An 11,815-nucleotide genomic window follows, 5' to 3' on the forward strand; every position below is an offset into this window, starting at 1 on the left:
TTCCATTTTTACTGTTTTAGTGCATATATTGCTTCTTGCAGCGCATTTGTGACTTTTAGCACATTTGTATTTTTCTATAGCGCCTGGTGAACACTTTCATAGTGCATCTATGTTTTGGAATAATGCATTTGTTTCTTAGAATAGCACATTTACAATATAAAACAACACATTTAAAATCTTAACTAGTGCATATGTGTAACGCCCCGCTCGAGAACCCCAAGAGTAATAAACCTAACATGTTACAATGTTTACTGAACTATTTTTTTTTTTGAAGTTTAAACAACATCAAGATAACATTAATGCGGAAGCAATATGAACATACACAACAAATACACATTTGTAATTACAGATATAGTTTCAATTCCTCAAAGGTTCCTTTACGTTGAGTCACATTTAATAATTTTAAATTAATTAGTTTAAGTTTCAAGTACAATGTCACATGATCATAAAGAAATAACAGATACATAAATCGCATAAGCAAATGCATAAGTATAAACAATACAATGAAAGTACATCCAATCAATAACATCCACTGCACATGTCGCAGGGTATGTGAAAATAGATACTGTACAACAGAATACATGATAACTTATATACATCATCTGAAAAAAAGTCTTTGAGATAAGAAATAAGAATGATAAAGGTACATCTTCTGCAATGAACATCCAACAGCTAGCAATGTGAAGGGGGACCCAAATGGTGAGAAGACACTACCTCCCGACCGCGTGGTTACCTAGTCAGGCTTCCACTCCCACCGTGCAGGGAAGATAATGAACAATCCACATATGACTATCAAACATAAAACATTCCTAGGCAAGGTACCCCTAATAGCCAAAACTACCTCAAAGGTAACACATGCTACTCAAGAAGATAAAATAATCCAAAGAAAGAACACTCAATCCAATACCGACACCACATAACCAAACATCATACACAAATCAAGTATAAACCAAATACCAAGATCCTAAGATAAAGTCAACGAAAGATAATCATCTCAAGTCAAAAACCACATGTCAAAAGTACAACATCCATGAATCACCAATCATCATCAATGAAAGTAAATAACCATAATAAACACATCCGACAATAGATACACCACCAACAATAAGTACACCACTAGAGATACACAAAATCTACAGAGGAGACTCAGGCTACATACTAGGGAGTGTCATCACATGGCTGCTTGAGTTACCCTGGACTGATCTCTTAATAGACCCCGGACCCTCAAGCGTTGAGTTACCCTGGACTGGTTACTCTGAACCCCGGACCCTCAACATCACACATATGGAAAACTAGAAAGCCCTCTCAAGAAGACGAGGCACTCATCTCATTCCCATCCTTAGTCTATACAAGCACTCAATGCATGGGTAAATCAAAAATCTCTAACTTATCTTTTTAGTGTGTTTTCCCCCCCATAAATTTTAATTATTGGATTATCACTTATTACATAACTTGCATTAGGTTACCCTGGTACTGACCACTTTGGGTCCCGGACCCCTATGCAAGCCACTCCCAAAGTCACGTACCTAGACAACCTCTCCTAAGCACATAAAAACACAGTTGTGTCCCATACCACAACACCCATAAAGATCAAACTCGGTTCCTTAACAGGCAACCTAATAACACGATGGTTCTCCCATCAAAGTACACATAAATGCTTCATAAAGTAAACCTCATAAATATAATTTCCAAACTGAATCACAAGACATATCATGACATCCAGTCACATAAATGGTATAACAGAAATCTCACAAACCTCTGGTGTACATCCTAGACTGGTCGACATCTAATCAACACCAAAATTCACAAGTAAAGACAATACATAGAAAACAGTACAATTTCATAGTTGGGTTTGATTTGAAAAGACATAAAAAAAAAGTTAAAAGTAATGTTTTCAATTTGCATTACAATGAACGTTCAAGTGTAGGAAATTCTCGGTTTATTCTACCGATTAACCCATTCATTATTCGACATAAATATGTAATATTACCATCATAATAAAAGTCATTTCCTAGTAGAATAATTTAGAATAATCGTTTTATTCCATTTAGGTTATTAAAAGAAAATAACAGTTCATTGATTTTAAATAAAATAACCATAATTTTAATAAAATCAATATTATTAAATATGATAAATTAATAATCTCATTATCTAATTCTTATCGTTAATAGATCCTAATTAAATCAAGTTTAATTAGATTAATTAATAATTAATAAAGTTATTTAATTTTATTTAATTACAAAACATTTATATATATTAATAGTTAAATAATTAATAAATAATTATAAAATTTAATAATACAAAAATGTTATTAAATTATAAAGTAAATTTATTACAATGAAATTTAAATACATTTTAAAACGTATTAAAATTTAATTAATTAAAAAAAAAAACAAAATATAAATATTTACATGTTTCGGCGTGTTTAAAGGCCCGCCGGCCTGGTACCTGCGACAGCAGGTACCTTGCTGCGCGCAGCAGCAGCAGCGGTACCGGCTGCCGCGACAGACTTTGCCGGCAACAGGTACGGGGGGGGGGGGGGGGGGGGTATGTCCCCACCCTATATATTATATTTTTTTTAAATTTTAAAAATATAAAATTTCAAACAAACGTTTTTTTTTTTTCCAGTAATATATAAATATTTTAAACAATCCAAATACATTATAATAAATTAATATTATTTTTAAATATATTTCTTTTTAAAAATAATAACAATTTATATATATAAAATAAAACCTCTTTCTTTCTTCTCATTATTTAATTTTTATTTTTTAAATTTTTTTTTAAAATACTATCTGCAAATATAGTATGGTAGAGAGGACACAATAAATCATTCGAATTTCTAATTTTAAATCTTCTTTTCCTTCAAACCCTACATGATTTAATTAATTTCCTCAATGATTCTTCTATATGAATAATGAGAGGACTAATTTTAACCAATCAGATCTTGAAAACAATCGAGATGATAAACAAAATTTCAATCACCCAACAATCACGAAGCAAACAAATATTTCCAATTAAAATTGCATTCACGAGATTTCAAAACCCTACCTCGTACTGATGCTAAAACTCTAACAGCTGGATAAAAATTTCTACTGCAAGCAATATCCTTCAAGCTACGAAAAATTCCTTCTTCTCCAAACCCTCTGAATTGCTCTCCAAACCTGTGTGTGCCCTTTTTAAACTTGTGTCTGAAAAACTCTCTGAGACCTGTGTGTGAAAACTTGTCTCCCAAAATCTCTCTTGAAAAATGAACCCTCCAATTTTGATAAGGAGTTCTCTTCCTACAATCGGGGCACTAATTGTGCGTTTACCCGAGAGGTCCCTTGATCCCCCCTCGTTAACTCTAAAATCAAACTTTATTTATCTTATCTTTCATATTTTCATGCACGTTAAATGGATTATTAAATCTCTTTATTTAATTTCCACTCAACTTCTATTTTAATCAATTTATAACTTATAAATCTCATGCGCACTTAATGCTATTAAATATCTTTATTAATTTCACATGTTTAATCTTTTCAATTAATTTCTTTTATTTTCAACTCATGCATAATTCATGCGAACTATAATCTTTATGATAATTAAATATCTTTTAACTTTTAATTTCATTTTAGAAACTTAATTGATAAAATATTTATTAACTTAAATAACAATAATATTTAGCATTTATTTAAAAATGCACTCTAAATATATTATTATTAAATTAAATAAATATAATCACATTCTAAATTTAAACTTTAACTTTTATCTCCAATATTTAATTCTCTCTTATTTAATTAATTCATTCATACACAATTAATTTCCTTTTTAAAATAAAATATTCTTTTATTATTCCTTCATGCACTTTAAGTGAATTGTTAAATTACTTTATTTAACTTTCCACTTTACTTCACTCTAAATTAATTTATTAACTTTAATCTCATGCGCAATAAAATATCTTAATCAAGTTCACATATTTTATCTTTTAAATTAATTTCTTTTATTTAAAACTCATTCATGCAAACTTAAATCTTTTCCATAAATTAATATCTTTTTCCTTTTAATATATTTTTGAACGTTTAATTTGATAATATTTATTAACTTAAATAACAATAATATTTAGCATTTATTTAAAAATGAACTCTAAATATATTATTATTAAATTAAATAAATATTATCACGTTCTAAATTTATTCTTAAAACTTTTATCTTCAATTTAATTCTTTATATTTAATTAATTTCTCAATTAATTAAATATAATTAAATATTCAAAAAGTCATAATAATTGTCCATTAAATTAAATTATTAATTTAATCTATTAATTAGACTTAATTAATAGAAATTCATCAAAGACTCACAAAACAACATACGCACAAAATGCTCACGGGTTTAAAAAGGGTAGACAGTCTGTTACGAGTCCTCCTTGCAGGACAAGTATTATAGGCTTATGGCTAGGATTGGACCTGATCATTATCTTCCCATTCTCACCATTTGAGTATTTGTAATAGGGCACGCTCATCCTGGCAATTTAGGAAAGTCGATGCCTGGTACCTGCATCTTGCATAAAAGACGAGCATGTACATGTATATAATATATCTAAACTAAATAGACAATGGCGGGGAGTGGTTCATCGTGTAGATCCTGACTAGCAGGTGACTACGACTCCCTCCCCTAACCACATCAAACACGTCAGACAGAAAGATAAAATAAACACGCACACCATACACATGCAAGTATGGGGTAAGTATAAAAATCACAAATCTAAGATCAAATGCGTACATATAATAATGCATCTCTATCAATACAACATAATCATCATTAAAGACATCATGTTAACATTTTTATAAAAGAAACCACTTTTACTAACTAGGATCATCATTAACGTCATGTGAAATGAAATCAACTAAACAATTATAACCGATATATTTGTAATCAAAGTCATGAAATAATATCAGAGTATTGTAAATCCAATATCTCTAAACTAATCAATGCACAAAATCAACCTAAAGCAAATTGACAATGATAACATAAATGTGAACTAGGGGCAGGCACTACAATATGCAAGTTATAATAGCACATTTGATTATTCTTATAGCACATCTGTTAAGTCTTATAACACATTGGATAGATTCTATGGTTCCTTTGACGAGTCTGCAAATTTTGATCTTCTGCAACAAAGGATTTAATCATTGTATTAATGCATCTGTCATCTATTTTAGTGCATATGACAGTTGTTTTAGTGCATCTGTTGTTTTCTATAGTGCATTTGCCTAGTCTTTTAGCACATTAGCCATATTTTGCAGTGCATTTGACTGTTTCTGCAGTGCATTTGTCTATTCTTGTAGTGCATCTAATGTTTTCTATAGCGCATTTATAGAACTGCAAAATTCAATTGATCTGACTGTATATTTTAGTTTTTTTGCAGGTGGAGGAGCTTGAGAAATTAATATTTTTCACTGACTGTTGTCTGCAAGTTGTTCATTAAAAGCATTAAGTCATTTTTTTGGGGAATTAACTTGCATTCTCTAATCATCATCTCACTAAATCACACGTTAAGTTTGGGCTTAAAATACACCTTAGAAACTCTTGAATGCCAATGATCAATGAACTAATGGTATGCTTCACACTTCAATTTGGGCCTAACAAAATTATCAATCAAATCTTAGAAGCAAAAGGCTAAAACTCAACCAAAATTCAATCTTGAATGCTTTAAAGAAATCAACAAACACTTCATTGGGATGAATGTGTAGAAATCAAACAAATTTTGAATGTTTAAACAGAGAAACAAACCGCACATTCCATTTTTGGGTTTAGAATGAATATTATTCCAAATGCTTCAATTAAGGGCTTAAAAACAAAACCATAAAATCTTGAATGCTCTTAAAGTAAAACGCTCTTATTCTCATCCTTTTCAAAGCTTTCACACATGATTTCTATTGTTGACTTGAAGTTATTTTGTTGTGATGCAGGAGCATCTTGGGTTGCATTTCTATCCTATATGTTTTTCATGTTTCTCTATTGTTGTCAAGTTCATAGTGTCTATCGAGTTCAGAGTGTTGACCGAGTTGCAGTGCCAAGCATTGTCAAGTTCCTAGTATGTGCCGAGTTCTTGTTGGTGTCGAGTTCCTATATATGACAAACATTGCCAAGTGACAACATTTGGTCTTGGTCCTTTGATTGAGTTGTCTGTCCGTGTTTCCAATTTGGGCCGACTTTGTGCATATTTAATTTTGATATTTGTGTTTAATAATTGTTGCTAAGATGACTTGTAGTTGTGCATGCATTTAATGTAGGATTTAATTTTTGTGATAAGCCGAACTATTGCCGCACGAGTATTTAAGAAGGTCTAGGATCAAGTTTTAGAAATTAGTAGCAGTTAAGGGGAGTGAAGGATAGTTTTGTCTAGAAGAGTTAGAATGCAAACATCATCATTGAAGAACAAATTTTGAATTGTATTGTTGGCCGTAACCCATAAGGCCTCACAATCGGGCATGTATGTTGATAATTTAATGAATCAATAAGTATTTTTCTCTTTGATCTCCTTTGGTTGTTGTTCTCCATGTTGTGTTTCCAATGTGTTTACTCTTGCAAGCAGCTTTGGTAGTTGGGTGTGCCTTTGGCCCTAGTTTCCATCAACCTCCCTACATCATGTTGACCATCGCGATCAAGTTGGAAAGAATATTTCATGTTAATCACAAGCATCTTCAAGTCATAGATAGAAAAACCTAAAATCTTCAAAATTAGAATGAACAAAGTGTCTTGTGTGTCTTCAGATTGCATTTTTTAAACACATCTTTATCTTTTATTTCTAGCAAAGTAGAACCATTAAATTATCATCACAATGTTTGAACAATTGCATAACATTTGTGCTCTATAAAATGGGTAATATAATAAAGTGCCTAATAATAGCTCATGCTTTCCACCTTTTTATCTTTTATGCATACTCCTTATACATCAAGCTAATACATCCTTAATTTTCAAGATCCTTTATTATATTCAACATAAGAGATCGAATCCTCAAGTTGGTAGCTGAAATCCTATAAATAGGTGAGTTAACTCGTAGAAGTATTTTTCTTAAACTAGATTATTAGATGCCCTTGACTAAGTTCTAAATTTAATGCATGTTTTTACTCATATTTTTCTAATAAAAAATGTAAGGGTTTTGAATAAAAATAAGTCCACGCCAAGACAACATGCATATGTAATAATGTATCTCTCTCTCAAATTTCATTAATAAGTTAGAGAATGTTAAAGGGTCTATACAACCATTAAAGGTAATTCCTGGGCCATCTTATTAGCATGAATTTTGATGGTATTTCTTGGGGGATTATCCTAAGCATTGGGGAGATTGTTAGCATGATTGACATGTTGCATTCATGACCGTGTTTGCCATTGATGTCAACATAACAATATTTTTGTGAAGAGAGGAAGAATAGCCAAAAAAGAAAAAGGTTGTACAGACTGTTGAGATTCAAAATTGAAGCCCTGATTTTGAGTACTATTCAAAAAATTAAGCCCTATAAGTGCTTTTTGATGCATGTGTACCCGGATATCCGTTTGAGGCCTAAGAGGTGTTTAATGTTTCTAACACCTTGAATTTAGTATATCCACTTGTCCCATGAAGATAAATTGCCATTCTGAGTCATTTTGTGAAGTTCTATTTTGAGAAATGTCCAAAACTGCATTTTTGCCCGTGTCAAACAATGATAGGAGGCCTTGTTTGCAATTGAATATCTCGCACCCAGTAATGTTTCATGACTCGTCACTTTGGGAATTTTTCGTATCCATATTAGATAACCTATTTTTCAAATTTTGAGTCGTTTCAATATGTTTTGTCTAGGTTTTGAAATCCTCAAAGTTGATCATTTATTGTTGTAGTGCTGATGCAAATTGTTCAAAATTTTGAGAGGCCCTATTTGACCAGATATAACTTTGACCTAGTTGACCAAAATGAGAAAATTTATTTTGCATTGTATTTTAGAGGTCAAAGACTTGCTATGTTTCAATTTTGAGCTTATGACGAATCTGTTTGATCAGTTTTCAAACACAATACCAAAAGCAATTTGCAAAGTTTTACTAGTGTCAAGAAAGATTTTTCGGTACCCCTGTTTGGGATGTTATAACTTTGAATCTATGATAGGTGAGATCAAATGGATTGTACCATTGTGTTCTACTCTAAAAATTCTTTAAGTGTGCCAGTTTGCAAATCTCGACAAATTCGTTTGCACACTTTCCTTGGTCCTTTCCATTTGCAAAAATCACTTTTCTAATAGTGTTTCCAGTTCTACAAATCCAAGTAGTTGACTTTGACTACTCGCCATTTTTGCCTTGTTATTCGTTATGAACTCTAATCACAAATTTATACTCTCCTCATGACAGTGAACCAATGCCCCAGTTTTCATACACCCAAGTGTCAGTTTGCCCTATTTTCAAAGCCAAATCTGAACGTGATTTATTGTTTACTGACATGTTTTCTTGCAGGCAATTATGAGAGGGCAACTTTGACAGTCAATATCTTTTGAATGAGAATTTTTCATGAGACGAGATTTGACAGGGTATGAGAATGTGGAACAAGGAAACAATATATCAAATCTTAGGGCCCAGTCAGATGTTTTTGTTAGTTTTTAAAATTGGTCAAAGGACCTCCTGGCACAAAGTTGACAAGTTGTAAAAAAGAGTTAAAATGAGTTTTAATGAATGACTCAGTGGTCGAATGGCTTTCAATTGATATCCATGATTAATGAATCAATTTGACAGTTTAGTTGTTTGAAAACAATTTTTTTTTTAGTGGGACCCTCTTTGGGGCTGGACTGATTGCATCAGTCTGATAAAAAGCATGAGGATGTGAGCATATTAGACAAAGGAGGTGATTCAGGCTTAGAGATATATGTTGGTTAAGTATAATGAGAATCAAATGACTCAAATCAAATGGTGTATATCAAAGAGTGCAAATTCTTCTTTAAAAGATCTTTTAGTATATCAAGACATTGCGGACTAAATTTTGGAGGAAATTTTATAATGATTTTCAATCATTATAATTTATTGTACATTGAAAATCAAGATTATTGATAATCAATCCTTGATTCTGGAAAAAGTTTGAAGTCTTGCGAATGTAAAAGACTTCATAAGGGTATTATTGACTAATACATTGCCATGGAATTCATTGCATCAGATGGATAATAACTCTGGAGTAGATGGTTCTAACAATCCAAATACAATTTATTATCATCATTGCTAACTTTATCAGCACAATGCCATGCCAGGTGACAGTCAAGTAGTTGCTAGTTCTTCTTCACCATCTGTCTCATCAAGCATACCATTAGAAAATGGATATGGTGGTGATTATAGTGGATACACATCATCATACCCAAGTGCCTACAATCACTATCCATATGGGAATCCAAGTTATCTAGGTTACAGTTATGGTTATCGATAGCAAGAACTATGAAGGGTACTAGACCATGAGATTTGGGAATTATGGCCATTATCCAGGTTTCACATCATTTGATGCACACATCTTCATCAAACCTTCCTGATACACTAGTCGCAATTCACATCATTGCAAGACAAAGTGATTGAAGTCCAAACCAATCAGGAATATGTGTATATGCAAAATATTTTGTGGGGAGCAACGTGTGTTGAAATTGATGTTCAGTTGAGCTTTTCTGATGTAAAAACAAAGGACATTCATTTTCTTGTGCTCCTTACGTCAGTTATGGAACATCTTATGACTGGAGTGAAGTGATCTATGATCATTCTATAAGCTATCATTTACTAGTATGAAGACCTTCTGGTACATCCTGTAACGAGTTAATTACAGCTTGGGTGCCTACTAGATTGCAGTTAGGTCTACAGTGTGCCCAATTGCCAGTATTAGGGACAAGTCCCCATCAATTTCCTACACCCCTTGCGATGTTTGATGTAGAATGAGTCTGTTTGATTTTGCATAGAGCTAGCCACCTTCTTAGAGGTTGGATGTGCCTCATCTTTTTCAATACCGAGAGGCATTGGAGAGGCAATACGCAAGGGAGGTGTCAGATGTCTTTGCCAAGCGACTAATTCATTGATTAAATACCATTGCTACTAAAAAAAATACATCCCACAAGAAAAAAATGCAGCGAGAAGATATGGAGTCGTGTTGAGGAGAAATAGGGTGACACATGTAGAAGAGGCCTTGAATGGCCAAGCCATGGGCACGTGTTGCAGCATGGAGATTTTCACACTCCCCTTCAGACTTGCCAGGTTCAAGATGTTTTTTAGAGCAACCCAATGAACAAATTAATGTCTGTCACCAATGATCGAGGAAAATGTGGAATGGGGTAGAGCTAGTCAAAGGGAGGTGGGAGAAGTTTAAATCAACTCCTCACAGTAGCTATTCCTATGATGGCAGAAGAGCGTTTGGAGTTTTAAAAAGGGTTTTTTGGTGACTAAATGATCATTTGAGTGCCATAACCATCAAATGGGTGAGAATATGTTTAAATGCTATTAAGGCAGGCTATTTGTGAACTAAGGGCATCGATCAGAGGGTGAAAGGATGAAGGCACAAGTCATGTTGAGGAGGAGAAAAGGAAAACATGGTTATGTATTTATCCCAGATTGGGTAGACAGAGGAGATTTTTCCTATTTATATACTCCAATACTCACCTCATATAATGTCTTAGAGACATGAGGCTTTTGGAAGCCGCAAGTTCATGTGCGCCCTTGACTTGCCAATTGGAGTTGATTATGAAAAAGTTTTGAATGACCATGTTGACATCATTAGATGACTTGGAAATCTGAATCAATCAAAATTTGACACATGGTGACCTACGAACGAATCTTGTAGTGACAAGTAGTAGAGACTTTCAAAGCGAGCACACATTTTGAGGTGACATGTGGCACGAGGTGGCCACGTTTCATAAGGGTGCATTCCTACACATACAGTCAGTAGCTACTGATAGTGAATGTGGTAATGTGCCTCGCTGCCATGTGGCAATAGGCACCGATTGGAGGTGACATGGTGGTCCAGTCAGTAGGTGATGCAGAAATGATAGGACAGTACGAAGAGCCAATGAGAAGCTGACACATGGTGGTGATGTGTCATCCAATTAGAAGGTGCCACATGGTGCCCAAGAGGATGATGATGTTGCATACACCGATCAATGGCATCTCGCCACATGGCGATGAAAGTCACACTTAGTTGACCCAGATGCATGGGTGAGGGCAAAAGTTCAAAATGATTTTAAAAAGTTTTTAAAACATTTCTCTCAAAGATTCATGTACAAATTTTTTTAAATTAAAAAGGATATAATCTAAAGTTTAGACTTTAGAAATTTTTAAATTTTTGAAAAATGAAGTGTAGACCATAGGGTTATAACAGGGGCATGTTTTTTCAAATTAAGATTCTGGGCATTTCTGGTAAGCGAATATAGCAATATTATATATCATCGAAACTGAGAGAGAATGAACTTTCTATTTTTGGAGTTTGTTTTCACACATGAGGCCACTAGTTCACGTTATGTGAGGATTTGTCTCAAGTACCCAATTTTTAGTTTAATTTAGTTGAGGAAGTTTAGATTTGATTTCCAATGAAATGTTGAACTGAGTGAATATAAAAGGTAGTAAAAATGTAGTTATGGGCGAGTATTGTCATATCCAAGTCAGTTAAATGGATGTTTTATTAGCATTTCATGATGCATTTCAGGTATTTTAATAACAAAAGGGTTGTCATCATTGAGGAAGAGATATTTTGGATATTTGCAAAACAATGATGAAAGATGAGAGATGTTCTACAACAACAAAGAATGGAGATTCAAGTGGACACATGTCACTTCCAGATCAAATATGGGATTCC

Source organism: Cupressus sempervirens, chromosome 9 (assembly GCF_028749045.1).
Source record: "Cupressus sempervirens isolate cs-2001-9-10 chromosome 9, ASM2874904v1, whole genome shotgun sequence".
Taxonomy (NCBI): Eukaryota; Viridiplantae; Streptophyta; class Pinopsida; order Cupressales; family Cupressaceae; genus Cupressus; species Cupressus sempervirens.